The sequence below is a fragment of the Scyliorhinus canicula genome, chromosome 1 (assembly GCF_902713615.1).
Source record: "Scyliorhinus canicula chromosome 1, sScyCan1.1, whole genome shotgun sequence".
Lineage (NCBI taxonomy): Eukaryota > Metazoa > Chordata > Chondrichthyes > Carcharhiniformes > Scyliorhinidae > Scyliorhinus > Scyliorhinus canicula.
In genome coordinates this window covers 91995375-92021802 of record NC_052146.1, presented here as the reverse complement: position 1 = coordinate 92021802, position 26428 = coordinate 91995375, and the positions used below count along the sequence as shown (strand labels likewise).

Here is a 26428-nt window from a genome sequence, read left to right as displayed (position 1 = left end):
TCCACTGCCCGCATGGCGGCTTTGGCGATGTCCTCCTTAATGAAGTTGAAGGCCTGGCGGGCCTCGGCTGACAGTGGGAAGAATGTGGTCTTAAATAGTGGGCGGGCTTTGTCCGCATACTGGGTGACCCACTGGGCCTAGTAGGAGAAAAATCTGAGACACCTCTTGAGGGCCCTGGAACAGTGAGGGAGAGGGAGTTGTAAGAGGGGGCGCATACGGTCAGGGTCGGGTCCCAGGACCCCGTTTTCCACGACGTAGCCGAGGATGGCTTGTCTGGTTGTGAGGAAAACGCATTTCCCCTTATTATATGTGAGGTTGACTTTTTGGGCGGTTTGGAGAAATCGGTGGAGATTGGCGTTGTGGTCCTGCGGGTCATGGCCGCAGATGGTGACGTTATCCAAGTACGGAAAGGTGGCCCGCAGCCCGTACTTGTCCACCGTTCGGTCCATTGCTCGTTGGAACACCGAAACCCCATTTGTGACGCCAAAGGGGACCAGGAGGAAATGGAAAAGGCGGCCGTCTGCCTCGAACACCGTGTAGTGGCGGTCCTCCGGGCGGATTGGGAGCTGGTGGTATGCAGACTTCAGATCCACCGGGGAAAAGATGCGGTACTGGGCGATCTGATTTCCCATGTCTGCAATCCGGGGGAGGGGGTACGCGTTGAGGTGAGTGAACCGGTTAATGGTCTGGCTGTAGTCAACCACCATCCGGAACTTTCCCCCGGTCTTGACGACCACCACCTGACCTCTCCAGGGGCTATTACTGGCCTCCAAGACTCCCTCATGTAAGAGCCGCTGGACTTTGGCTCTAATAAATACTCTGTCCTGCAGGTTATACCTCCTGCTGCGAGTGGCCACTGGTTTGCAGTTAGCGGTGAGGTTAGCGAAGAGTGGAGGGGGTCGATTTTCAGTGTTGCTAAACTGCATATAGTGAGTTGGGGCAGGGGTCCGCCGAAGCTGAGTGTTCCTGAGGTTACACTGGAAATCCAGTCCTAGGAGGAGAGGGGCGCAGAGGTCTGTTAGTACATACAATTGGAAGTTGTAGTTGGTGCCCTGTATCGTTAGTGTTGCAATAGTGCGCCCTTGTATCTGGACAGAGTGCGACCCGGAGGCGAGGGAGATAGTTTGCTGTGTTGGAAATATCGGGAGCGAGCAGCATCTTACCAGGTCTGGGTGAACAAAGCTTTCGGTGCTCCCGGAGTCGAAGAGGCACGGTGTCTTGTATCCGTTGATTTGGACAGACATCATGGAGCTTCTGAGGTGCTTTGGCCACGACTGGTACAAAGTGACTGCACTGAGCTGCGGGTAGTCGGTGGTGTGGTCAGCGGTGCTGGAGAGGCCCCGTGATAACCGTCCGCGGAGGTCGTAGTCGTCGAGTGGCATCTCGGTTGATGGCCAAAATGGCGGCCCCTGTTGATCGCGCGTGGCGGGCGGCGAGGAAGATGGCGTCCAAGATGGCCGCCCCCGTAGTTCGCAATTTAGAATACCCTATTCTTTTTTTCTAATTAAGTGGCCAATTCACCTACTCGCTCATCTTTTTGGGTTGTGGCCCATGCAGACCTACAAGAATGTACAAACTCCTCAAGGACAGTGACCTGGGGCCGTGATCGAACCTGAGTCTTCGGCGCTGTGAGGCAAAAGTGCTAACCACTGTGCCACCGTGCTGCCTCTGGCACTTAGTTTTTTCCAAATGCAGGAACTCTGCCAAATCACTCACCCATAGCCCTGCTTTTGGTGGCTCTGAGTCCTGCCAACAGAGCCAAATCCATCTCCGGGAGGCAAAGGACACAACGTTCTCTCTCCCCACCTGCACTCCCGGGTCCTCCGACACTCCAAATAACGGCACCTCCGGACTCGGAGCTACCTCTATCCCCAAAATTCTTTGACATTGCTTCCGCAAATCCCTCCCAAAACTCCCTCAACCTCGGACACACCCAAAACATATGTACATGGCTCACCGCCCACCCCCCCAACCCCCCCCCCCCCAGCTCTCCCCCCCCCAACCACCCCCCCCCCCCCCCCCACCCAACCCCTACACACCGCCTCCAACCCCTAAAAGAACCGATTCATCCTGGACACTGACATGTGGGCTCTATGCGCCAGCATGAATTGGATAAGACTTAGCCTAATACACGACAAGGATGAATTCACCCTCCGCAGAGCTTCTAGCCACACTCCTGCCCCTAACACACACCCCCAACTCCTCCTCCACGAGAGCACAGTCCCCCTTCATCAGTACATGTCCGCAACCCTGCCCTCCCCAATTTCATCCTCAGACAGAAGCTTATCCTCTAGCACCGGGGGCCAGTAGCATCGTAAAGGATGACACCACGTTCCTAATAAAGCTCCCAATCTGCAGATACCTGAACCTATTTACCTTTGGTAACTGGTACATTTCCTTGAGTTTTTCCATGACTGCAAACATTCCTCTTTGGAAAAAATCCCTGAAGTACTCTACCTGCACTTGCCGCCACCTCCGGAACCTCACATCCAACCCTGTCGGTGTAAAGCTATGATGGTCGCAAATTGGTGCCCACAGCAACATGCCTTCCAATTCAAAATGCTGCTGGCACTGGTTCCGAACCCTCAGTGCTGATACCACCACCGGACTGGTGAAGTAACGAACTGCTGAGAACGGAAGGGGTGCCAACAACAGTGCCCCCAAGCTGGTTCCCTTACACGAGGCCACTTCCATCCGCTCCCAAACCGATTGCTCCTCCATCACCTGTTCCCTAGCCATTGCAATATTCGTTACCCAGTAATCATTCAACAAGCTTGGCAATGCAACCACTTCTGCCTCCGTTGATCCATCTCCAAGAACACCCTCCTCACCCGTGGATCATTCCCCACTCACAAACCACAAATCAACCCATTCACCTTCCAGAAAAAGGACTGAGGAATGAAAATTGAGGCTTCTGAAATACAACGACATTCACAACCTTAACCCGGTTTTCGGGCGGGGTTCACGCCATTCCGGTGGGGGATTGTTGGCAGCTGACCCCCGGCAATTCTCTGGGCCCTGATGGGCTGAGCGGCCGCCCATTTTTGGCCAGCCCTGCCTGCGTGGGTTAGACATGGCCCCACATGGCGGGACCTGGCAGGTATGTCGGCTGGGGCGGTCCTCGGGGGGCACGGTGGAATCCAACCCTGGGGGGGCCCCCATGGTGGCCTTCCCCGCGATCGGGGCCCACCAATCTGTGGGCAGGCCTGTGCCGTGGGGGCACTCCTTCCTTCCGCGCCGAAAGTATATCCTCTGAATACGCCAGCCGAACTGCGCATGCGCGGAACCACACCGGCGGTTCTGCGCATGCGCGAGATCACGCCGGCCCTTCGGCGCATGCGCTAACTCACGCAGTCTCTTCGCTGCTGGCTGGCGTGGTGCCAACCCCTCCGACGTCCTATCCCCTGGAAGTGCGGAGAATTCTGCATTTTTGGGGGCTGTTGATGCCGGGTGGTTCGCGCCCTGCACCCACCAGCACAACCCATTTATGTCCAGTTGCAGTGTCCACACATGCCACCTGCTATAGACACCCCTGAGCTATCCAGTGTGCAGCTCACAAAGCCTTCTCTTTATCCCTGCAGGAGAAGATAGCCCATAATAAGCAGGAAAGGGCCAATACGGGGGACAAATTGCCAGAGAATTGAGTTCTCAACCTCTGTGAGGAATGGGCCCTCGAGAACGCGGGGTATTCCGAGGAGAGAGCAGTTACCAACAGCGAGGTTGGCCTGCACTGCATTGGTGAAGATCCACTGCACCCAGCTGACCTGTCTCAAGTGAGTTGTTCATGTCAAACAAGATGATCTTTTCCTCTCACTGATCACACGTCCATTCTCACGCGGTATATCCATCTGATGGGGCTGGGCCATCCGGAGTTATCCCCCGCTTCCACACCACTCAAGAGACCACCTCGGAGGAGAGCTCAGAGGAGACCACAATCGAGGCGTCACAGCTATCACCTCCAACTCCCACCAGCATAGAGACACACACCTCGGTGGGTCACATTAGTGGACAGACTTCTAGGGCACAGTCTGGTGAACACCACACAATTGCTGATGCACATCAGCCGGAGGCAGGAACATCCAAGGGAATCAGCTGTGGGAGGTTGGCTTGATCCCAGGTCTCAGCTGGATCCCAGTCAGATGCTGAACCTCTGAACAAGGTTATCGCAGAGCTGATGCAGATGATAAGACACAGCTGTGAGATTCAGGAGGAGATGTCAGTGACTTTCCATCATGCGCATAGCTGATTGGAGGACTCCCAAAGACTTCAGGCGCAGGAGATGATGCTGACAATTTGTGGCACTGAGGTCAACACTGCTAGGGTGGTGACTGCAGTGGAAGGCCAGTAGCATGAGGTCAGCATCATGAGTGGTGGTGTCCAGGGTGTGCCTGAGTCTGTGACAACCATGGCTGTGGTCCTCGACATCATGTCCCTGTCGCTGAGAGACATGGGGCAGGATTTTCTGTTTCTAAGATTAAGTGTTGATGACAATGCAGAATTCATGGAGTTCCACGAGAGTAAAACTGGTGCCGCACCTGGATCGATTCTGCTATTGTTAGGGTGCTAGTACCGGCGCCACGTGGAACACAATCGATTCCAATAAGAAACGGTGCCGGATTCACTGGATTCGTGATTGACACGATTACAAGGGTAAATAAATTGGACACTGATGAAAAGACAATATTTCAACTAACAGATCTAAACAAAGATTGGACTGTTACACTGAACGTTAGTGGTTCAGATGTTACATTTAAGCTTGATAGAGGTGCGCATGCAAACTTGATGCGGATCTAAAACTAGTAAATAAGTTTCCAAAGATTAAAAAGTCCAAATGTTGTCTGACAGACTATAATGGAAACGCAATTGCAACAAGAGGTTCCTGCTGCTTCACAGTAAAAACTCTGACATGTGCATACCATCAGAGTTTGAGATAGTTGACGCTACAAAATTATCATTAATAAGTATGGATGCATGCATACATTTGGTGCAAAGAATTCACACTGCTACTGGGCTAAATCGCTGGCTTTTAAAGCAGACCAAGGCAGGCCAGCAGCACGGTTCAATTCCCGTACCGGCCTCCCCGAACAGGCGCCGGAATGTGGCGACTAGGGGCTTTTCACTGTAACTTCATTGAAGCCTACTCGTGACAATAAACGATTTTCATTTTCATTTTTCATTCAATGGTTCCCTCAATGATGGAATAGAGGCGAATTTGAGCAAATTTCCAGATATATTTAGTGGAATGGGTACCTTACCATTCAGGTTAGCATTAGGCTCAAGAGTGTTGCCAAGCCAGTGATTTACTCACCTCAAAGTGTGCTAGCACCTTGAAAAGACCATCTAAAGGATGAGTTAGACAGAATGCTGCAGAGCAAAATCATATTAAAGGTGACTGAACGAACTGACTGGGTAAGCTCAATGGTGTGTGTTCGCAAACCAAATGGTGACTTACATAAATGCGTAGATCCAAAAGATTTAAATAATAACAACAAATGAGAACACTACCTGCTCCCGAAAAGAGAAGAAATCACAGCAGACATGGCTTCAGTCAAAGACTTCATGAAACTGGATGCCTCAAAAGGATTTTGGCAACTATGGTTAGATAGTACAAGCAGAAAGCTGTGTATATTTAATACTCCCTTTGGCAGGTATTGTTTTAACAGGTTATCTTTTGGCATAATATCAGCTTCAGAAATCTTCCACTGAGCAATGGAGACAATAACTGAAGGGATACCTGGTGTCAAAAAAGTAGGTTTGAATTCCTTCCAGAAAACAGTTATTACTTTGAAGTTATCAAGTGATCTGGAGACACCTTTTAACATGCAGAGAGAGAGTGACAAAAGAAACCTTCTTTGTCTGAATCCAGCTTCCAACTGTGTAAAACGAAAGAAAAAACCCAGTTCCACAGCCCAGCTCCACCCTCACAATGACATCACTGAAGCCATGTGATAAGACAAAATATTTCTTCAAGGGACACCAGGGCACATGACACCAGGCAAAACCATTCTGAATCTGGATGAACAGATGGTGCATGATAAAATGCGACAACAGAAAATCAAACAAAGTTCCTATTATGATAGACATGCAAAGGAACTACCTCCACTTAACCAAGGCAATATCGTGAGGGTACAAAATCCAAATTACTCTGTAATTGTGATACTAGAACATTTGACCTGACATTGTTCATGATATGTATAAACTAATTCCCATACATGTATGTATTAAATGTTTGAAAGTGTTCCAAACACTTTTCAAAGAAAGGGAGATGTGACATTATGTAGAATGTCCAGTATATAAAGGCTTAATGTAATTTAATAATTGACCACTGGATGGAGCTGGGAACAGATCTATAAAAAGAACTGACTCTCAGGCCTCAGGGGAGAGAGTGAGAGAGAGTGGTAGAGAGTATAGGAGAGAGTATAGGAGAGAGCAGAGTACAGTTTTAAGCAGAGTGCATGAGACAAGTATTAGTATAGTGTAGATTGTAGTTTAATAGATTATTGCTTGCTGTCAGAGTAACTGGTCGAGCTGTATATTGAGTAGTGTAATAAATGTTATCTTTGTTATTGAACTTAGCTTGTGTGGTATTTGTAAACACTATGACATCCTTCCTGAGTATAAGAGACGGAAAGAACACAGCCCAATCCCAGTGACTGACTGCAAAATCTAGCTCAGCATTTTTTTTATAAAGCTGGGCATCTGGTTTGCTTTGTTACTATTTATTCAGTGTATGTGCATACACACATCTGCACACATCAAATATAGCATAGTTGCCTGCGTGCATTATTCATGTGAGTAATGGAAAACATATGCAATATTTTGGACCTAAATAGGGGAAATAGTAATGTGAAAACATGACATACAATGCATATGGAATATGGTAAATGTTTATGCAGGGATGCACTGACCAAGCAAGAGGGAGATGGTCAAGCAGGTATGGGGAGAATCTTAGAGAGGCATTAAGTCATGGTGACTCATTTGGAGATCTGGTGCAGACATGATGGGTCTCCTTCTGTGCTGCAACAATTATGTGCTGTGACAGTGATGTGTTGCAATTGACACCAGCTAAGTCCCATGTTGAACTGAAATTTGTTTCTGCAGGAGTCAGGTCAAGATGCATAATATATCTACATATATTATTAAATAATAACTTTGATATAGTATACACTCCCTGCCATCGAAGAGAATCATAGAATCCCTTCAATGCAGAAGGAGGCCATTCAACCCATCGAGCCTGCACTGGGAGGAAATCATAGCACCCCAGGGGAAACCCACGCGGACACTGGGAGAATGTACAAGCTCCCTACAGAGAGTGACCTAAGGCTGCAATTGAACCCAGGTCCCTGGTGCTGCGAGGTAGCAGTGCTAACCACTGTGCCACCGTGTCCTTAAATCTTATTTCCTGTTGTCATGATTATTGCCTGCACTTCTCTGTTAACATTTCCCATTCATTTTTCAAGATCAACAGTCAAGATGTACTTGCAGACTTTGGTCACCAGGTGGTTTTGTAGAGCCAGCCTCGAAAGATTTTCCCAATTCCATAGCCACCTTATATAAGAGCAGACAGAGTAAATAGTGAGAAACTGTTTTCAAAGACTAAAAGGTCCATAAGCAGAGAGCTAAGATTTAAATTGATTTACAAAAGCAACTATGAAGAAAAACATTTTTGTGCAATGTGCAGTTAGGATTTGGAATGTGCTGCCTGCCAGGCTGGTGGGTTATGCTGTGAGGAGAACATAAAGTGTCTACAAAGAATATAGATAGGTTAAGTGAGTGAGCAAAAATTTGGCAGGTGGGCTATAATGTAAGAACATGTACGGTTGTCCACTTTGGCAGGAAGAACAGGAAAGCAAGATATTACTTAAATCTTTATAATCACAAGTAGACTTATGTTAACACTGCAATGAAGTTACAGTGAAAAGGCCCTAGTTGCAACATTACATCGAGGGAGAATTCAGAATGTCCAAATTACCTAACAGCATGTTTTTCGGGACTTGTGGGAGGAAACCGGAGCACCCAGAGAAATCCCACGCAGATACGGGGAGAACGTGCAGACACCACACAGACAGTGACCCAAACTGGGAATTGAACCTGGGAACCTGGAGCTGTGAAGCAACAGTGCTACCCACTGTGCTACAGTGTTACCGTGGAGACAGGCTGCAGAATACTCCAGTTCAGATGGACCTGGGTGCCCGAGCACACGAATCACAAAAAGGTACCATGCACATACAACAAATAATTAGGAAAGTAAATGAAATATTCACCTTTATTGCAAGGGGTGAAGTATCACAGGAGAGAAGCCTTGCTGCAACTGTTCTTAAATCTTGCTTAAGGAGGGATACACTTGCATTGGAAGCAGTTCAGAGCAGGTTCACTGGGCTGAATCCTGGAAGGAAAGGGTTGCCTTACGAGGAAAGGCTGAGCAGGGTGGGCCTATACTCATTGGAGTTTAGAAAAATGAGACCGGGGCGGGCTTCTCCCCTACCCGGTGGGGCGGGGGGTCACGGCGCCGAGGAGTGGCGTGAACCACTCTGGCGTCAGGCCACTCCAAAGGTGTGGAATCCTCTGTACCTTCAGGGGCTAGGCCCGCCTTGGAATGGTTTGGGCCCCACCGGCCGGTGGAAAAGCGGTTTGGCGCCAGGCCAACCGGTGCCGAAGGGCCTCCGCCAGCCGGCGCGAGTTGGCGCATGCGCGGGAGCGCCAGCGTGTGCTGGTGTCATCCCCGCGCATATGCACAGAGGGCTTCATTTCCGCACCGGCAATGGCAGACCGCTACAGCCGCCGGCGTGGAAGAATAGAGTGCCCCCACGGCACAGGCCCACCCGTGGATCGGTGGGCACCGATCACCGGCCAGGCCACCGTGGACGCACCTCCAGCGGCCAGATCCCCCCGCGCCCACCCAAGAATGCCTGGAGGCCGCCTGCGCCGCCAGGTCCCGCCGGTAAGGACCTCCTCCAATTTACGCTGGCGTGACTGGCAAAAAACGGGCGGGACTTCGTCCCATCGCGGGCTGGGGAATTAGGGCGGCCCCGGGGCTCATTGTGTCGCGCTGGTCCCTGTCATTCTCCGAGGCGGGCGGAGCGATTCACACCGGAGCGATTTTTGAGGGGCCGGAGAATTCGGAGGATGGCGGGGGCGGGATTCACGCCGACCCCCAGTGATTCTCCGACCTGGTGGGGGGGTCGGAGAATCCCGCCCATGATCTTATTGAAACATAAGACTGTGAGGAGACTTGTCAGGGTAAATGCTGAGAAGATGTTTCCATTTGTTGGGGAATCTAAAGCTAGGGAACATGGATTAAAAATAAGGGGCCTCCCATTAAAGATTAAGATGAGGATGAATTTTGCCTCTCAGAAAGTCATTAGTCTTTGGAATTCTTTGGGATTGAGTTGAACCGATGGCAGTTAAAGAAAATGGAGCAAGGCCACAATCAGATTAGTCATGATCGTACTGAATGGAGAACAGGCTCCGGGGACTGAATTCACTCATAACTCCTTATGTAGGACTGAGTGGCCTATACCTGCTCCTATTTTGTATGATCATAGGAATGTGGCATTTGACCTAACAGTACACAGGAAATGGAATCTAGGTGGTGGCAATGTGTGATGATTAATTTGCCCAGCAATTCAGTTCCCAGTTTCCCTTCTGAACTCAGTTGTGTCTCCAAAGCATTAGCAGCCTTCAGTACTTCACCCACCAGCTCTTTCCTTGTACGCAAATCTGGTCAGTGAGCATTGGGAAACTATTCAACTGCCGGAGCATCACCAGATGTTATTTTCACCAAATGCCACCATTTTTTGAAGACACACTTTTTCACTAATTTCAACAATTCAGAGTTTGTGTGCTCATGGGCAGAATGCAGGGGTGGTGAAGATTTCACTTCTGTATCTGTATGTAACTAATGAGTTTAACTGATCAGCCATCCCAATCGTTCATTTATGTGTCTCTTTGCGAACAATAACTCCACTTTATTAAACATTTGGAAGGGGACGACGACTCTGCCAGATCCCACAGTTGACTCATTATTAGCATCCATGTTATTCACCCTTGCAGTTCAAACCAGCTACTTGCATATTAAAAACAATGGATTAAAACTTTGTCGAGCACTATTCAGCAAACATTTATGTACGAGCAGTTTGCTGTGTGAGTGGCTCCCTTGCCCTCTCAGGTACATTAGATAGAGAGGATTATGACACATTATTAGCACTTGCTCTGGTTGGCTGACAATGCTCACAGCAGGATGTCCGTTCATAACATAGAAACTCCAAGGAGCAAGATGTAGAGCCAGGAAAACACATGCTTGTAACATGTACCACCCCTGGAGAGATCCAAGAGCAGACTACAGCCCTTTGCAATGGAATTAATAAACCAGCGGTCACCGGCTGCTTGGTTCAGGTAACCCCCCCCTTCTGGCTGGCATAGTCCAGAGGATAAGATGCCAGAAGCAATTGGAATTAGTCAGAAACTCATTACAGATCACTGCGGAGGGTAGAAAAGTCAGTTCCACTCACAAATTGTTCAGTTTAATGGGCAGGTTGCCTTTCTGAAATAATCAAATAAGGAGATAATGTCAACAGCCAAAGGAAAACTAAAGTGCCAGCTAATAAAGAACTTCAAATAAAAACAAAGCAAACTTATAAACTAGTCAGTGCCCCTTTGGTGTGTCCATTTCCCAGCAATTCCCAGGAACCAGTCGTCAGTGCAAGTAGCGGATTATTTTTTTCTAGTTTATGTCACATTACCATCAAGTTTCAGTCAGAATGGTGAAAGGTTTAACTCTGAGAGAAGTTCTATCAGAAGGAGACAGGTAGCAACTTTGGATTTCCTTTCTCGATTACAAACAATGGGCAGAATTATTCCACCAGCCGGATCAATGATGGGAGGCCCAAAAATCGGGTTCAGGCTGGCATGAATTTACAGCGGGAAATTCTGAGGGTGCTTGCCATGGTGGATTGGGAACCTTGCTAGAGGCTGGCATGAAACTGAATTTTATCACACAGAGGCATCGGAATTGGAGTAGACCATTCAGCCCGTCGAGCCTGCTCCGCCATTTAGTACGATCATGACTGATCGGGCTCTCCAATGTCTCTTACACCCACTATCCCCATAACCCTTATGTTATTGTTGATCAGAAATCTACAGGATGGACGGAAAACCTTTCAACCTCAACCGGTTGAAATCCAAGAAGAAAATAACACTGACATCACTCTTGGAGCTTCAGTATGTGGTGACATCGCCATCTCCGCTGTCTCAGAAGGGAATCTCCAAGCCATGCTTGATACCTTCGCAGAATCAACTTCAGCCTCATCCTCAAGAAGACTCAAGTCCTTTACCAACCCTCCCCAGGGCACGATCTCCCTTCAACAAGAACAACAGAGAAACATTCCCAAATGTGAAGCATTTCTCATCAGCCACGCAAGGACCCACAAAACCCATGACCAGTAACACAGTTTCTTAGGTGGACAATCATACTCGTTAGCGAGTGACCACTGAAAAAGAAGCAGAATCAGAAATCTATCAATCTCTGCTTTACATACGGTAGCATGGTAGCACAGTGGTTTGCACAGTTGCTTCACAGCTCCAGGGTCCCAGGTTCGATTCCCGCCTTGGGTCACTGTCTGTGCGGAGTCTTGCAAGTTCTCTCCGTGCCTGCGTGGGTTTCCTCCAGGTGCTCCGGTTTCTTCCCACAGCCCAAAGATGTGCAGGTTAGGTGAACTGGCCATGCTAAATTGCCATCAGTGTCCAAACAAATGGTTGGGTAGGGTTACTGGGTTACGGGGATAGGATAGTAGTGTTGGCTTGGGTAGGGTGCTCTTTCCAAGGGCCGGTGCAGACTCAATGGGCCGATTGGCCTCCTTCTGCACTGTAAATTCTATGATTCTACGATACACAGTACCTGAGCTTCCATAGCCCTCTGGAGTAGAGAATTTCAAAAACCCGAAATCCTCTGTATAAAGAAATGTTTCGTCATCTCGGGCCTAAGTGGCATCCCCCTTATTTTGAAATTGTGCTTCTGGTTGAAGATTCTCCAACCAGGAGAAACATCTTACCAGCATCTATCCTGTCTATTGATATAATCTTAGAATCCCTACAGCGCAGAAGGAAGCCATTCAGCCCATTGAGTCTGCACTGACCCTTCGAAAGACCACCCTACCCAGACCGAATCCCCTGCCATATTCCTGCAATCCTACCGTAAGGGGCAATTTGGCATGGTCAAGCCACCTAACCTGCACATCATTGGACTGTGGGAGGAAACCAAAGCACCTGGAGAAAACCCAAGCAGACACGGGGGGAATGTAAAAACTCCACACAGACAGTCACCCGAGGTCGGAATCGACCCGGGGTCCCTGGCGCTGTGAGCAGCACTGCTAACCACAGTGTCACCATGCCGCCCCAGTACTTATTCCATTAAGTATTTTGTACATTTCAATCATATCACCTCTCATTCTTTGAAATTCCAGAGAATACAGGCCCAGTTTGCTCAATCTCTCTTCATCAGACAACCCCACCATCTTTGGAACAAGTGGGTGAGTCTTCATTGCACCCACTTTATAGCAACAATACTGTTTCTGTGATAAGGAGACCAAAACTGCACATAGTACTCCACATGCGGTCTAACCAAGCTTCTATGCAATTCAAGCAAGACCTCACTATGACAATGAATGATGGTCTGACCGGAATCTTCTCCCACCTGTGATTTACAAATATGCTTCAAAACACGTCTGGACCAACATGGCATGCAAAAGTTAGGGCTTATCTGAAGAAGGCCTTGAGCTGCCAGTGACCCTTTCCCTGGAGCACCCACAGCAGTGGGTGGGGGGAGCATCTTCCTGATGGATCTTCCAAATGGATCTTCCAGATTCACTGTCTTTGAGGAAGTCCATCTTCCAGCATCAAAGTATTCCTGGAGGTCGATCATCTTCATTGGTGGGTCAGTGATGTCGGGCATCTTTTCAATATGACAGCCGGGTATGACAGTGAGGTGCATGCTACCAAAGCTTCCCCACTGTCGAAGATGGTGGCAAACCCCAGTGTGCATAATTAATTACACTGGGGGCAATAGATATGGCGTGGTTTCCCATTCGTCTCGAAGCACGAAACAGTCCACATCCCCGTCTCTCCCCCAGCATGGGACCTGGTCCTGGTTGGGAGTATATGTGTCCATTGTATAGTTATTTTAAAAATCTTTATTTTACAATGGTGGTTGGTGCAATGAATGTAAGAAATTGGAATTTATATTGTATCAATTGTTTTTGTTACTGTAATGTTTTAAATCCTGGGTCAGGGTCTGTATATATCTGTTGCAGCAATATTTTTTTAAATCCTGGTTTAAAGGACAGCCAGATTTTGTGGCTGCAGGAGGTGCAAGTAAAATGTCACACAAATGAGATCACCATTATTTCAAGGCATGCTATGTTTACAAGGAGAGGCCGAATGGGTTTTTGTTATGATTTTTGGGGAGTAGATAATTAGAGACATTGGGCAGGATTTTCCATTTGTGAGAGGATTCTCCGATCGCCGACGCCAAAATTGCGTTCAGCGATTGGCAGCATAATCCATTCTTACACCGGGATTGAGGGTGCCGCTGTTTTTCCGATACTCTGCCCCCTCAAAAACGGCATACTCGAGAATTACACCACATGCCGTCGGGATAGCCTCAGGACGTCACCTGAGGCCCTCCCCTGACTCCGCCCCTGATGGGCCGAGTCCCCGACGGCGTGGGGCGCGTGTCCTCTCACTTTTCGAGGACCTCGCATGATAGCTGCGGTCGGTGTCCAGCACCGCCACAGTCGGGGTGGTTAGGTGCGGAGAGCCATTCCGCTGGCAGCGGGCCTTCAGTGGCAGGGGGGACTGGTGGGGGTGGTCCAGGGGTGGTGAGGTGGGTTACAGCCTGTTTTGGGCAGGCTGGGTCAGTGCACGGCTGGCGCCATGTTGTACGGCTTGGCCGCCGCCGTGCGCATGCCAGCCACAGACTGGCAATTCTGCGTCTGTATCCGCAGGTAAAGCTGGGGGCATATGTGGGCACAGCTGCTCGCCCCCCACCGTGTGCAGCATCAGTGCGGGGGCTTTTTGGTCATAAGACCAGATGGATCTTGCGGACATAGTCGCAGAATCGGAGAATCCAGCCCTATGATCTCCCAGCAGAGTCGAATTGCTACTGATTTGTGCTCCCACACCAATCCAGATTCCCAATTCGCAGCCATGCAAATTTATGCATGGTAAGGATTGCGAGCGAATCCAGGGGAATCTCGCTATCGGGCTGACATTTTGAGTGGGAGGCCCAATAGTGAGCTTCTGGAGCTGGCCACCTCCCACATCGCAACTCAGCCCTCCACCCCTAGATTTTCTGGATCCCCCACTTGCCCCAAGTATGGGTTGACCCTACCTACCTGCCCCCCCAGAGAACCCCTGAGTAGGGGACCCTCCACAGATACCCCTTGAATGCGGGACACTTCCAAGACCCCCTAAATAAAGGAACCCATCACAGTGACCACCTAACTAAAGGAACCCCCTACAGAGACCCCCTTAATGAAAGAAACCCCCACAGAGACCCCCTCATTAAAGAATTGCCACCCCCTGCACACAGATGCCCTAGAAAAGAAATCCCTGTCTGGAAGCTAGAGAGCAGTCCAGACAGGGCAGTGAAAAAAGTTGTGCAATACTTACCTGGGTATACATCTGCTGGTTAAGACAGAGGAAGAACCAGGTGTCCATTCCTGGAAAGAGAAAAGCATAACCTGTGTTAAAAATCTTTATTATTGTCACAAGTAGGCTTACTTTAACACTGCAATTAAGATACTGTGAAAATCCCCTAGTTGCCACACTCTGGCGCCTGTTTGAGTACACAGAGGGAGAATTCAATATGTCCAATTCACCTAACATGCATGTCTTTCGGGACTAAACCCCTCAGATCCTTTAGTTGCAAGCCATTCATTTATTTCTCTTTGTTGGCCATGTTTGGCAGCTGCAGTGCGGGGGCTTCAGATTGAGCCTTGCTGCATTCATCTTTTACATGATTGAGTAACTCTGAAGTGCTGTAGCCACAAACATCAACCACGTCAAGTAGAGTTAAGTGCATTCCAATCTCTCTCCTTCACGCTTGAGTGATTTTGAAGTGCTGAGTTGGAAATTGACAGCACATATCCCTCTTTGAAGTGGTTGATGTTTGTAAACATCAGTTATTCTGTTTGTAACAATTATTCATTCTTGTCCATACCTGTGGTAACCCGTGTCCACAAGATTCCCGGCCTGGAGAATCTGGAGCCCGGCCCAATAAGTGACTGCAAATGGGTCATTAAGATCCATTTGCATCCTCCTGCTGATGCGTGGGCAAAAACCCCAATTCCGCCACCAGTGGGGGGCCAGAACATTAAGCACTCGTCCCATTTTTACCCCTGATTCCACAATTCCCCTCCCATTGGGAACCCCTCTACCGGCGGTGGAGAACCCAGGCCATTGTATTTAAACTTAAGTAAGTCATGGGATTTGAGTGGAATAAAGATGATCTAATTAGAGGAGCCAGATATGTGGAAGGCAGTTGTAGTTAGTTTCTGGAAGCTTTAAGCTGAACAACAGCCTTTGCAGAAAACTGTCAGATTCAGTATTAATCTGACAGACAGGGATCTGCAGGCAGTTTACTGAAAGGATCTATCTCTCTGTTCAAACAATCTCTTTAAAGAACGTTTTTTGCAGAAGCTGGAAAGTAACCTACTTTTGCTAACTTTATTTAAAAGTGTTTTTTGATCTGTGATGGGCTTTGCTTGATTGGAAGTAGAGAAGATATCAACTAGAAGTTAAAGTGTTTTTATGTTATTGTTAAACATTATTTAACTGATAGTTGTAAGTTTTATTTCTGTGATATTAGGGTAGTTTAATAATGAGTTAGTAATAAAGTTTGTTTTAATACACCATATCCATATTTGTGCATGGGATCACTCCTGGAGCAAAGTATCCTTTCCTCATAGTTTTACAAATTTAAAAGTGATTCGAGTTCCTATCCGATATCCTAGTAAATGTTGAGATCTGGTCCGTGATGGTAATAGTCGGTCAATAAATTCCAAAACACACAAATCATTTGGGGATATCAGACTCGCAATTGCTTTCAATTCATTTATTCTGGGATAAAGTTTATGCTCACCTTTATAACCTAGAAGAGCTCAGTAACTATGTTACTGATTGAAGTGAGAAAAGAGGGCTGTAGGATTAAAAACACACAGGAGATTAAGCAATTTTGGTCTAACAGTAACAGGATAAAGCACAAATCCTACTTATCTAAATACACCGTGTCAAATTTGACAGCAAATTGAGTGGAGACATGTCTTCCTAATTAAGTTTGACTGCTAATGCAGTTTGAATCAATCCTGTTACATTTGATTTGTAGCCACTGGGAAGTTAGGTAAAATTAACACTGAAACTGACAGGGATAGAACAGGAGAGGAGATGGGAAAGCCGTGGGCTATCTGGTTGGTGCTTATAGAAATCATTTGTAATTCTAAAAGAGGAAAATCGATGGAGGAGCAAGGACACCATGACTCAAGTCAGATTAACTAACATTGTTAGTATAATTGCATCATATCTAACTTGAGGCTGTTCTTTTTGCACGATTTAGATTAATTTCAGTCTTCAAAATTGGACATTTCTGTTCATTTCTATAGTGTTACAGCTTTACACAGATCATGATGACATTAAATGGTGAATTGATCAAACTCCCGGTACTTAGACTCTGATGGCTCATTTTTAAAGTCATTAGGCTGTAACCTCCGACCTCTCCAGTGTCAGATTTGGGGGGTATCCCAAAGATGTGCTGGGAATCCCTCTTGGGTGTTTCCAGGTTAGGGTTTGCATGGTAATTGCCCAGCAGTGCTCACTTCCTCTGGACAAACCCCTACACTGGAAACCATCTGAAAATGAAAATTAAATCACAAATTTTGCATGGTTCCAAGAGGGTTACACTAATAGTTACAACAAAAAAGTTAGAAGGTTAATATCTCTTTGACTTCAGGGTAACTATTGTAAAGACGAAGACTGACCCCCTCCACAGGACTCCTCGTCACCCCTCCTCCCATGTTGTGCCCACCACTCTGATCCCCTAAAAGTTCTCCCTTCCACCGTGGGCCCGAACCTCCCATCCCAACTCGACTCCCCTGACCTCTGATTAACCCCATGGACCCAACCTAACAACCCCTGACCTGATCCCTCCCCCAGTCCACGGACCCGACTCATTACTCACCAACCCACTGGCGCAACCCAACCACCCCTCCAACCAATGGACCTGACCTGTCCCCCTCCGATCTCCTGACACAATCCAACCTCTCCTCTGACCGAAGAATTTGACCCATTCCCCTCCCCCAACCTGCTGACTCATGTTGAGCTCCCCTCCGACCCACAAACAAGACCTGATCCTCCCCAGCCCACAGACACAACCCCGCAACCTGATCCTTTGCAGATCTGACCTGGCAACCCCCTCCCCCCGACTCGCAGACCAGACCTAACCTCTGCTCCGACCCGCAGACCCAACCCGATTCCTCCAAAGCCACAGACCCGATCCTTCTGACCCATGAACCCAAACCGACTTCACCCTCCGCGCAGACCCGACCTAACTTCCCCAGACCTGTGGCTCTTACCCAAACCCAACCATCGCCAACCCATCCCCCTAGACTCTGGCTCCTCCAACCCCACCTGACCTCCAGCAACTACACCCCCTGACCTCCCACCTCCTTGACTCCCGTTCCTGAACGACTACAATCATGTGGTGTACAAACAGCCACGGTGCTGTTAGGGAGTCAGTTCCAGGCTTTTGACCCAGCGACAGTGAACAAATCAGGATGATGTGGCTTCACAGAGTCACAGAATGGATACGGTGCAGAAGGAGTACATTTGGCCCAATGTGTCTACACCGGCTGTCCAAATGAGCATCATGTCTTCGTGCCATTCACCTGCCTTTTGCCCATACCCTGGCACATCATTTCTATTCAAATAATCAGCTAATGCCCCTTGAAAATTTTGGTTGAACCTGCCGCCACCACACTTCCAGGCCATGCATTCCAAACGCAAGCCACTAATTGTGTGAAAATATTTTCTCTCAAACCACATTTGCTTCAATTGTAAGTCACTTTAAATCCATGCCCTCTTGTTCTTGATCCTTTTCTGAGCTGGAACAATTTCTGCCTATCTACTCTGTCCAGCACCCTCATGATTTTGAACATATCTAACAAATCTCTTCATCTTTCTCTCCAAGCAGAAAAATTCCAACATCTCCAATCTATCCCCATAACTGAAGTTTCTCATCTCTGGAATCATTCCTGTAAACCTCTTCTGCACTCTCTCTAATGCATTCATATCCTTCCTATAGTGTGGCACCCAGAACTGCACACAATAATCCAGCTGTTGTCTGATGAGTGTCTTGTATAATTTCAGCATAACCTCCTTGTTCTTGTACTCTTGGTCGGTAATAATAAAACCCGAATTCCATATGGTTTATTAACGACTCTCTCCAACGGTCCTGTCACCTTCAATGAGCTATGCACAAATACACCTAGGTGCCTCTGCTTCTTTACCCCTGAAATTTTTTCCCCATTTTAATATTGTCTCTCCATGTTCTTCCTACCAAAATGCATCACCTCATATCCCTCTGCATTGACCTTCATCTGCCACCAATCTGTCCACTCCACCAACTTATCTATGTTCTTTTGAAGTTACACTGTCCTCACAATTTATAATACTTCCAAGTTTTGTATCATCTGCAAACTTTGAAATTGTTCCGTGCACACGGAGATCAAAATCATTGATATACAGCAGGAAAATCAAGGGTCCCAATACTGACCCCTGGGAAACACCGCTACAAACCTTCCTCCAGTCTGAAAAATATCCATTGACCATTACTTTTTGCCGCCTGGTATTCATCCACTTTTGTATCCATATTGCTACAGTCCCTTTTGTTTCATGAACTGTAACCTTTCTCACAAGTCTGTTGTGTGGCACTGTATCGAATGCCTTCTGAAAGTCCATGTGCCCCACATCAACAGCATTACCCTCATCGACCGTTTCTGTTATGTCTTCAAATTCTCCCAGAAGCTAGTTAATCACAATTTTCCCTTCAGAAAGCCATGCTGGCTCTTCCTTATCAGCCCACATTTTCCATGTGACTACTATTCTATCCCATATAATTGTTTCTAGAAGCTTGTCCACCACTGATGTTAAACTGAGATATGTAATTGCTGGGACTACCCTTACAACCTTTTTTGAACAAGGGCGTAACATTTGCAATTCTCCAATCCTCTAGTACTTTCCCTGAGTCTAGAGAAGACTGGAAAATTATGGCCAGTGCCCCTGCAATTTCCATTCTCACTTCCTTCAATATCTGTCAATGCATCTCATCCAGTCCTGGTGCCTTGTCAACTTTCAGTCCTGACAAATTATTCAACACTTCCTTATGGTAATCTACAAGGGCCTAGTTTTGAGCCCGATTAAATTGGATAATCCTAAATTAAAGAATTTGACACTTTAAATTAAACTGCATTCAGCTCCAGCGAACGGACCGATGGGAATTCGGACTTGGCTAAATTTGAATATACAAACTCAGAGAGGCTGCCTGGGCATCTCCGAACCTGCCCTGTCAATCGCTCATCAAGAGATCATCGCACCCAATTGATATGCATCAGTCTATTGTCCGTAGCCCAGACTGAGCCAGATTCCTGAGTGCCCAGAGTTCCCACTATCACCTTATTTGGTAAGGGAGTACGTCAGACCACACCACTGGAGACGGACACCAGGGGCGAGCTGAGATGTCCTGCCAGCTAATCATCACCGACCATTGGGTGCTGAGACCCTCTCCAGAGACCTCATTGGCATAAACCAGAAGAAGTGGCAAAAGGACACAAAGGGAAGGGGAATAGAAATAGGCACCCAGGGCACATCAGCAGCGAAGTGGGAGGTGACTGACCAACCGAAGACCGACGAGGAAGGAGGGAAGGAAGAAGCTGCCAGAAGACCCACCTTTGTGACCACAGGCCAGAAAGACTCAAGAATTGGGCTCACAGCTCGATTAAGCCACCTTTGCTGGTAGTATAATCGAATCTTGGGTATTTCTAGTATCATATATTTTGGGTTAATTTATGGGTTAATTGTGTGTTTAATAAAGATTTTCTGAGTTTATGCTTGTGTTTGTCCTTTGTTCTCCTCACTATTAAAATACACCTAGGTAAAGCCTTCGAGCGAGTAAACTGGTCAAAAGTATCTGAATTGGACGGAGACAACATCTTCCTTATCAATTTTGAACACTTGGAGGGACAGAGTTTCCTCATCTGTCACCATGGTGGCCTGAATAGCATCTACCTCCCTGTAAAGACAGATGGAAAGCATTACCTCAGCCATACCCCCAGCCTCCATGTGTAAATTCCCTTTCAGGTCCTAATTGGCCCGATTCCTCCTTTTACTATTTACTTGCCAAAAGAAGACTTTGGGATTTCCCTTTATGTTGGCTGCCAGTCTTTTCTCCCTTTCCCTCTTTGTTTCTCTAATGTGCTTTTTCACTTCCCCTCTGAACCTTCTGTATTCCTCTTGCTTCTCAACTGTATATTCTGTCCGACACTTGTCATAAGCACGCCTTTTCTTCCTTATCTCAATTTCTATCTCCTTTTTCATCCAGGGAGCTCTGGATTTGCTTGCCCCACCTTTCTCTTTTCATGGAATATACCTTGACTGAGTCCTGACCATTTCTGTTTTGAAGGTAGCCCTTCGTTCAGCTACAACCCACTGTCAAAAGTTTTCCTGAAAATAATCTTGGCACATTTTGCCTCTTCACACTACCACTGTCCAGTCTACATTAAGGTAATTAAAATCCCCCATTATAAGTACTCCATAATGTTTGCATCTTTCTGTAATTTTCCTGCAGATTCCTCTACATCCTTCTCACTAATTGTTGGTCTATAGGCTACACCAAGCAATATAATTGCACCCATTTTGTTCTTTAACTCTAGCCAAATTAATTCTGTCCTTGAAACCTCTGGGGCATCCTCTTTCTCCAGTACTGCATTGCTCTGCTTAACCAATATCCCCACCCTTTCTTTCCTTTCCTATCTTTCCTGAATACCCAGAATATTTAACACTCAGTCCTGTCCTGCCTTGAGTCAGGTCTTTGTTATAGCCCCAACATTACATTTCCACATGTCCATCTGCCCCTGAAACTCTCCAATCTTATTTACTCCATTCTATGCAATCACATATATGCACAGTAACCCTGATTTACACACCTTTACCATAAAACCTTAAGACGTAGGAGCAGAAGTGAGCAATTCGGCCCAGCGAGTCTGCTTTGCCATTCAATGAGATCATGGCAGATCTGATATGATCCTCAACTTCACTTTCTGGCTTTATTCCCAGAACCCTTAATTCCCTTGCTGATTAAAAATCTGTCTATCTCAAACTTTAAAAAAACAATTTTATTCAAAAAGATTTTCATGACAACAAAATAACAACAATACGGGAAATCCCAATACCACCAATGCAAACTACAAATTACACCCACCCGAACCCTCAGTCCACCCCCACCCTCAGCCATTAAGAAAGCACAATGTTAACAAGAAGACAATGCCCCTCCCCTCCACCCGAACAAGTGGCGGTAACCAGTTCCTTGAAAAAGGAGATAAAAGGATGCCACTCGAGTTGAACCCTTTCACCGACCCGTCATGGTTAACTTGATTTTTTCAAGGTACAAAAATTCCCCCAACCACGCCTTAGGCGGCACCGGGCACCTCCACCCAAGCAGAACTTGCCTCCAGGCTATTAGTGAGGCGAAGGCTAGGACATCTGCCTTCGTCCCAACTGCAGCACCGGCGAGTCCGAAACTCCAAAAATGACCACCAATGGGTACGGCTCCAGTTGAACATTCAACATCCCCGACACTGTCTAAAAAGGAGACCCAGAAGCTAACAAGCTTGGGGCAAGTCCAAAACATATGCCTATGGTCCACAACCCTCCAAGGGCACTGTTTACACCTCTGCTGAGAAGAACCCACTCACATGCACCCTGGTCGGGTACACCCTGTGCACAACCTTGAACTGGATCAGGCCTAACCTCGCACATGAGGAGGAGAAGTTGACCATGTGAAGAGCCTCACTCCACACACCCCACCCTCAAAAACCAAACCCAGTTCACCTTCCCATTTTCCCTTTACTTCTTTCAATGAAGCCTGCTCCGTCGTCAACATCTGCCTTTAAATATGCAAAATCATACCCTCCCCAAGGACAAGACCCTGTCCAAGAGCAAGGGTGAGGGTGCTAAGGAAGCTCCTTACATAGAAAGTCGCGAACTTGAAAGTACCTGAATATGTTCCCTCCCGGGAGCCAGAAATTCTCCAAAAACACGTCCAGACCGGCTAACCTACCCTCAAGAAATATGTCACTAAACCTCTTGACCCTCCCTCATGCCCTGATTGATCAATCCAAGCCAGATGGAACAAACCTATGGTTCTGAAGCCCTCAGTGACATGGAGCCCAGTTTAAAATGCTGCCTAACCTGGTTTCAAATCTTCAAAGTGTCTATCACCACTGGGCTCGAAGTGAATCTAGCAGGGGGAAACAGGAGTGGGTAAGTAACCAGGACCCTCAGACTTGACCTTCTGTACCAACCCCCCTCAATCCACCCCCATATACCCACCCCCTCACCTAACCAATATTCTTTGCCCAATAATAACATAACAGATTAGGTGCTGCCAACTCCCCCGCCTACCTATCCCTCTGCAGAAAAGTCCAACTCACCCGTGGGGTCCTATCAGCCCAAATTAAAGTAGATATCAATTTATTTATCGTGCAAAAGAAAGCCTTGGGAAGAAAGACTGGGAAACACTGGAACAGAAACAGAAACCTTGGGGGAATATTTATCTTAACCATCTGTACCCTTCCCACTGAGGTCAGAGGGAGACGTCCCACCTTTCAAGTGGGCCTTCACCCCATTCACCAGGTCAGCAAAGTTAAGTCTATGGAGCGAGGCCCAAACATGGGCCACCCAGATTCCCAGATAATGTAAGGTCTTTCTGGCCAGGGGAAACGGCCACCTCCCCATATCAGCTCCCCACCCCGAAGGATTCACCGGAAAATATTCACTTTTGCTCAGATTCAGCTTATACCCCGAGCAGGAGCCAGAACTCCTGAGGAGCATCATTATCTCCTCCATATTGAAGAGTGGATCCATGATATATAGTAGTAAATCATCCGCACATAAGGATCCCCTATGCTCACATCCCCCCACGCTCTACCCCCTTCCTCTGATGGACAACCTCAATGCAAAGGCCAGTGGCTCAATTGCAAGGCAAACAAAAGCGGGGACAATGCACACCTCTGCCTTGCACCTCTATTCAGAAAATCGCCTGAGCTCAAGGCATTAGTGTGCACACTTACAGTGGGAGACCTGAACAAAAGCCTAATCCATGATATAAATTTTGGCCCAAAATCTAGCCTTCCAAAGGGTTCAAAGATGTACCCCCACTCAACCATATCAAATGCTCCCTCAGCTTCCATTGAGACAATCACCGCTGGCCGCCCTAAGGAAAACAACAACAAAATGTTTAACAAGCTCTGAATGTTGGCCAACACCTGTTGGCCCTTAATAAATCCAGTGAGCTCCTCTGAAATTACCCCCGGTAGGCAGGGCTCCAAATGCATTGCCAACACCTTCGCCAACAACTTAGCATCAGCGTTTAACAACAAAATAGGTCAATATGACCCACATTCCATGGGATCCTTTTCCTTCTTCAGGATGAAGGAAATCGATGCCTGTGCAATCGTGGCAGGCAACACCCCCAAGAACATGGAATCATGAAATGTATCCAGCAGAAGTGGGTCCAACTGGCCCACAAACTGTTTGTAAAATTCAATAGGCCCACAAACTGTTTGTAAAATTCAATCTTGACCCGGTGTTTTGCCCAACTATATTAACCGAACACAGTTCATGACCTCCTTTGGCCCTATCAATGCCTCCAACTCCAGCCTTCTCTCATGCTCCATCTGCAGAAAGGCCAAACCATCAAAAACTGTATCATTGATGAGCTCTCCTCTGGGGGCTCTGACATGTACAGCTCTCGGAAGAAGGCCTCAAACACCTCATTAACCTTCTCTGCGGCAGACGCTGACCCACCGCCTGAGACCCTGAACTCCAGGGAGGCAGCCTGCTATCTCAGCTGGTGTGCTAACAGATGATTGGTGTTCTCCCGATACTCAGAAAAGGTCCCCTCAAACATCGCAGCTGGCTCACTTCCTTGCTTGTTGACAACAACTCGAATTCCATCTGCAATTTCTTTCTGCTCACCAATAGCTCCAGTGTTGGGGCAATCGAGTACTGGGAGAAGAGAATTACCCACCGTCAAGGCGGCAATGCAGTAGCACCATGGTTAGCACTGTTGCTTCACAGCTCCAGGATTCCAGGTTCGATTCCCGGCTTGGGTCACTGCCTGTGCGGAGTCTGCATGTTCTCCCCGTGTCTGCGTGGGTTTCCTCTGGACTTTGGACTTCTCACAGTCCAAAGATGTGCAGGTTAGGTGGATTGGCCATGCTAAATTGCCCTCAGTGTCCAAAAAGGTTAGGTGGGTTACGGGGGATAGGGTGGAGGTGTGGGCTTACGTGGTGCTTTTTCCAAGGGCCGGTGTAGACTCGATGGGCCAAATGGCCTCCTTTTGCACTGTAAAGTCTATGATTCTATGATTCATTATGATCATGGCTGATCATCAAGTTCAATACCCTGATCCCACCTTCCTCCAATATACCCTGATCCCTTTAGCCCTAGGAGTTATATCTAATTGTGGTTTAACTGAGCTGAGAGGACCCAGGGGAGCTGGTTACCAAGTTCTTAACATGTTTGAGGAAACTAGTCGAAATTTGTGATTATGTCCCTTCTCTTCCCTTCCCGAAATGCTGCTGGACAGGTTGGTTTGTGATGGATACAGTATGGCGATCTAACGAAGGTTACTGACTGTGCCATTGTTAGACCTTCAGAAGGCTGTAGACATTCCACTTTCCAGAGTAAGTGCAGAGAAGGGAGTACAGAAGTTCCAAGGGATGGAAGTGAACAGTGTAGGATGAGCCCACTTCCTGGCATTCTCTTCCTCTCCGCCTTGAACAAGTGATTCCTTATTTTTTAACAGTAACTCCTAATTCCAGGTTCTCCGACAAGAGGAAGCATCCTCTCCACGTTCACTCTGTTAATACCCTTCAGGATCTGAAAGGTTTTGAACAAGTTGCCTCGTACTCTTCTAAACTCCAGTAGATACAAACCTAACCTCTCCAACCTTTCCTCATAAGACAACACGTTCATTCCTGGTATTAGTCCACAATAGGAAACCCCAGAATCCTGCCTCCTGGGGCAAACACTGTCAGGGCCAGGTCCACAGATCTGGGGCCCAGTTAGCTAGGTAGAATACGTCCCCTGAATCCATAGAACATAAGAACATAAGAACATAAGAACTAGGAGCAGGAGTAGGCCATCTGGCCCCTCGAGCCTGCTCCGCCATTCAATTAGATCATGGCTGATCTTTTGTGGACTCAGCTCCACTTTCCGGCCCGAACACCATAACCCTTAATCCCTTTATTCTTCAAAAAACTATCTATCTTTACCTTAAAAAACATGTAATGAAGGAGCCTCAACTGCTTCACTGGGCAAGGAATTCCATAGATTCACAACCCTTTGGGTGAAGAAGTTCCTCCTAAACTCAGTCCTAAATCTACTTCCCCTTATTTGAGGCTATGCCCCCTAGTTCTGCTGTCACCCGCCAGTGGAAACAACCTGCCCGCATCTATCCTATCTATTCCCTTCATAATTTTAAATGTTTCTATAAGATCCCCCCTCATCCTTCTAAATTCCAACGAGTACAGTCCCAGTCTACTCAACCTCTCCTCATAATCCAACCCCTTCAGCTCTGGGATTAACCTAGTGAATCTCCTCTGCACACCCTCCAGCGCCAGTACGTCCTTTCTCAAGTAAGGAGACCAAAACTGAACACAATACTCCAGGTGTGGCCGCACTAACACCTTATACAATTGCAACATAACCTCCCTAGTCTTAAACTCCATCCCTCTAGCAATGAAGGACAAAATTCCATTTGCCTTCTTAATCACCTGTTGCACTTGTAAACCAACCTTCTGTGACTCATGCACTAGCACACCCAAGTCTCTCTGAACAGCGGCATGCTTTAATATTTTATCGTTTAAATAATAATCCCGTTTGCTGTTATTCCTACCAAAATGGATAACCTCACATTTGTCAACATTGTATTCCATCTGCCAGACCCGAGCCCATTCACTTAACCTATCCAAATCCCTCTGCAGACTTCCCGTATCCTCTGCACTTTTCGCTTTACTACTCATCTTAGTGTCATCTGCAAACTTGGACACATTGCCCTTGGTCCCCAACTCCAAATCATCAATGTAATTGTGAACAA

At 47.3% G+C, this 26428-nt stretch overlaps 1 protein-coding gene and 1 long non-coding RNA gene across 2 annotated transcripts in view; one reads left to right on the top strand and one right to left on the bottom strand.

Moving 5' to 3' along the window:
• The window catches only part of LOC119965089 (polycomb protein SCMH1-like), a 331788-nt gene extending 317105 nt beyond the window's left edge, over nt 1-14683 (bottom strand). The window contains exon 1 of the mRNA XM_038795382.1: nt 14668-14683. The gene's annotated coding sequence lies outside the window, so the exon portion shown is untranslated. The remainder of the gene's footprint in view (nt 1-14667) is intronic.
• Nucleotides 1-26428, top strand: part of LOC119965122 — a 155448-nt gene that overhangs the window by 29319 nt on the left and 99701 nt on the right. The gene's annotated exons all lie outside the window — the stretch shown is intronic.